Consider the following 4,909-nt stretch of genomic DNA (forward strand, 5'->3'; position numbering starts at 1 on the left):
TCCATTCATCCACGGGGTTCTAGCGCTTCTAGAGCCTTCCCTTTCCAGGCAGCATGAGACACCAAAGGGGGGGTATGAGGCAGGGGATACCAATCCATCATACATTTAAAGTGTTTCATTGACAACTTTATTGCACAGTACAGTAATACATCTGCATTAAATTTTTTATGAAAGAATACATTTTTTTCTGGCATACAAACTAAATGACAAAGGAAATACATACTTGACTGCTTTTAAAATAACATTTAAACGGTTTATTTTGACTGTTTTCAATATCCATTCATGACGGATTACTTGTCCAGGAGCTTTATCGTCATATAAGATCGGAAGTTTTCATCGGAAACTGTAGCAGTGACCCACCTTAATCACTCCTTTACTTCTCAACCTGCCTTTTCTCCCCCTTCCTGTTCCTCTTATCATGGGATACAAATGCTACCTAAAATTTCTTCCACCTTCTACCAAAGTTCTGTTTTCCCTTGTCCTATTCACTATTATTCACTATAATTCACTTTCTTGCTTGCCAATTCAGCCCTCTCCTCCTTTAATCATCACTGTCAGCTTCCCCAGACTCTCTCATTTCTCCATCTTCTAGACCACCCATCTATCACAGCCTCCAGTCGACACACACTGGAGGACGACAGCTGTAGTGGGATGGAGCTCAAATCCTTTCGCAGAACCAGGTCTGTTCATTACCTTACTATTAGAATCTTACGACTTTCAAAGAAAACTGTGGAATAAAGGCAGATTAGTCTTAGGAAAGCAGTCATTTCCAGTTTAACTTTACTCACCTGCATGTAATGATTTGTATGGAAGTTTTCTTATACGTTTGAATTTCAGCATCTTATCAAATAGCCCAGGGGCCTCAGATCACGTTAATGTGCCTCTGGATGCAGGTAGGCCCAGGAATGTTTTATATACTGCAGAATATCCTCCTGAGAAAATGTTATGGAGTAATTTGTTATAAAATATATAGCATTCTCAAAATGAGAAAAAAGCTTTTATATATAATATAAAAAACTGTTGTGATACACATATATATAATCACACTCTGAGCTGTTTACCTAAATGCCTGTTACTGGAACGTGCAAGCGGACCAGAGTACCCAGTAAGCATGCAAACTGCACACACAGAGCCAGGCTTTGCGATTCCTCCTAGAGGCGTTTAAATAGATTGCCTTATTATGGAGCCATGGCAAAAAGCCCAGAAAGGAACCAGCTAAAGGTCATGAAGATGGTTGCATGCACATTGCCATAGTGAAATCCAAATTTATAATACCTATGAACACAAAGAACTACTGTTTGCAAATAGCTGACACTGTTTATACACATGGGTAATAAATTATGACAGAAGATTCAAACAGCCACAAACAGGCTGAAGTTTACTGACTTGCTCCATCGTTTTGAATGTCCATATCCACATGGGATTACCAGGTCAGGTCAGGTCCACTTGGGGACAGAGGTGGACATTTCAGGTCCAGAGAGTAAAAGTCCAGACCAAGATTTTGGTTCATCAAACCAGTTGAGTACTCTGTGACTGTTTATACTCAAATGGTTGGCCGAAACAAAACTTTGGTCCGGACTTTTACTCTCTTGACCTGAATTACCCAGCTCTGGTAGGGGAGTCTGCCCTGGTACAGAGTGTTGCCGCACCCACCACACAACAAGATACCTCAGAATCCCGGTTGGCGACCCCCCCAAGCCAACACATGGTCCAGTCCCATCCTCCGGAAATGGCCATCCATCTGCCGCAGCCAGGTGTTACGTGGGCGTCCCCTTGGCCTGGTCCAGCTGCTCGGGTCCTCAGCGTTGAGGATCCTGTGAGCCGGATCACCCTCAGGGAAACACGCCACATGGCCGTAATGCCATAACTGACGCTCCCTCACAATGCAGGTAATGTGCCTCTTTCTGGACTCCTCTAGTAACCACTCATTCGACACAAAGCCAAATCAGCGATACCCAAGGATTCTCCGAAGAGACACAGTACCAAAGGAGTCCAGTCTTCATATCAGCTCACTGGACAGCGTCCATGTCTCACAGCCATACAGCAAGACAGGGAGCAGCAGGACTCTAAAGACTCGGACCTTGGATCTTACATTGATATCCAGTTCACCACACACCCCTTTCCAGCGACCTCATGACCCCCCCATGCTCTCCCAGTCTGTCTACTGACTTCATAGGTGTGACTTCATACTTAAGTACACCATAAGGTCTTAAATAAATTTTCATTTATCACAGGCCACAGTTGTAAATAAGAAACTTGTTCTTAATCTGTCTTGCCTGGTTAAGTAAAGGTAAATAATAATAACATAGGTAAAGGTATTTTTTGCCTCGCATTAATGAGAACAAGTTATTTTGTGAGTCATTCATCACCATATTGAGGAAGTTGAAAAATACTGAAAAATACTCACTATGTTCTGAAGTATTAAAATTATTGAGAACTGGTGTCAGTGAAATCTCGGTTGTACCCTTGGTGAAGTTGGACTGAAAAAAACAAAATTTATTTTGTGTTTCCCTTATTTTTGAAATATATACAGTACTGTGCAAAAGTTGTAGGCAGTCAAAGAAAATGATATTTAAACAACCTTCATGTTGCTATAAATGATATGTGTGTCAAAGTTTGTTAGCTCAGCCATTTCTAAACCTCTTCTAAAGTCAGTACAGCAAGCGTTTCATACGATGTTTTGTTTTTTTTTACTTGACCACTTTTAGCACATCCCATATAGCTAATCAATACCTCATTCACTTTTTAAAAGTAATACATTTAATTGACTTTGTGGTGAAATGTACTGCATACATGGAGCGGTGTACATCTAGCCAATCCAGCAGGATACCAGTAACTTTTTGAAGAATGCAAAAAATTATTGCTTGTTTTTATTGTAACTCTTCATTTGCATAGTATGGTCTGAGCAAATATGCACTTACTACCCAGAAAAACAGCTTTAAACATTTTCTTTGATTACCAAAGATGTATGCACAGTGCTGTATGTTTTCTGATATATTTTCTGATTTATTCCCCTAAAGAGTGACCTTATGCAGATGGAACCAGGGTTATATGAATCATGACATAGTCAAGTGACAGAAAGCAGACACTGAATTCCTTTGGGTCTTAAGCTGGAACTTGCTGTGAACTTGAGTTCCATTCTTGTAATCTCGTGATGATGCGTGGGAAAATATTGCAATAGTGCTACTTCCTGGGTAAGATTGTGCAAAGAACCAAGCATCTTTGGTAGTTTGACATATATACCTGTAATTACTTCCAAACACAAAAGGAAAGCCAGCTCTCTATTTTCCAAGACTGATAACATGACGTCACATTCAACTGCATAGGATTTTTTAGGCCTTGGTTATTTTTTACCCTCTTAACTCAGATGTGGATGGGAGACAAAAGACAGATCTGAGTCATGTTAGATTAAATCTTGTGTACAGGTTAATTACTACAGTCACGTGCCACATAACGTTTCAGTCAACGACAAACCACATATGCAACCGTGGTTCAACAAGGCTGTAATGAAGCATACAGCCATCGTAACGCCACAGCACAATGCATTACGCACATGTTTGTGGTGATACTGGTGCAAAGAAACCTACTGCGCTGCCAGTGTTATAAAAGTATAGTATGATAATGATAATAAACCAATATGTTACTGATTTATTTGGTATCTGTATTTTTTATTGTTATTTTGGAGTGTACTCTTTCTACTTAGAAAAAAGTTTACTGTAAAACAGTGCATTTTTCAGAACATATCCCCCTCGTTAAGCAACTCCTGACTGTATAGCCAAGCAAGTGTGCCTGTGTAATTTTTTCCAAATCAATATCAATTTGCTAAAGGGAGCAACACTAGGTCGTAGTTATGACACTAGCTATAAAACTGTAGAGGCTGTTGACATAGCAGATCTGCTGAGGTAAGTCAAAGACAGGTCATGGGAAGGCAAATGTTTTTGTTTATTTTTTTATTACTTAACATAGATGACCATCACAGCTGCAGACAGGTTATTTCTGTCCCACTTCCGGAGCTAGGATATATACTCCGCCAAGGTCCCAAGCTGGGTTCCTTGGGGATTTCTCATGATCTCACTGCTACACAGTGTGACGCTTACAATAAAATACCCCTTATCACCCACTCCAGCTGATCTTAAACCTCTTACAAATACAGATTAAATTTCAATATCCTTTGTGCATTATCATCATCCTTGGGGAAATTATGGTAGTCACTGGATTTTCTGCTGAAAAATGAGTAAGATCAAAGTGGTGCATGACTGAGTCATGGTGGTCCAGACATTGGCCCAACGACAGAATCCAACTGGGCTGAAGGCACTGAAAACATGTATATCTGTCTGTGTGCACTTCTGAAAAAGTTATCTTACATTTGCTGTACCAGCTCTAGGAGTCACAAGACATTTCTTATTTATATGTGTTCCTTTGTATAGTATAATGACAATAAAGTTGTACTGGACTGGATTGGATTGAACTGAATTGAATTGAATTGAATTAACTGAACCAAACTGAATTTTTAATTAAACTGAATTTAACTGAATTCAAATCAAATAGAATTAAATCTTTAAATTTGGTTGTTGATTTTTAATTCTTTGACTATGCCTAATTAATTTAGGTTCATTGTTCATCAGGCCCTGTCGGTCTGAGCTCTGGCAAGCCTGTAATGCTCCACCCAGTGTCCTGAAGCAAAGGTCCACCGGCTCCGACAAGACTGGACCCAAATCACCTGATCACCACATCAAAAGGGACACCTCACCCCCACTGGGCGGCCAGAACCCCGCAGCCAAATTCCAGCAACAAGGCCTGGCTGCGTCAAGACACAGATGCATCCTACACTCGCTAACTCACACTAACACAGGAGGTATACATTAGGGACACATACACCCATGTTTGGTCTCGTTTGAATGGTCACAGT

The sequence above is a fragment of the Paramormyrops kingsleyae genome, chromosome 18, assembly GCF_048594095.1.
Source record: "Paramormyrops kingsleyae isolate MSU_618 chromosome 18, PKINGS_0.4, whole genome shotgun sequence".
Classification (NCBI taxonomy): domain Eukaryota; kingdom Metazoa; phylum Chordata; class Actinopteri; order Osteoglossiformes; family Mormyridae; genus Paramormyrops; species Paramormyrops kingsleyae.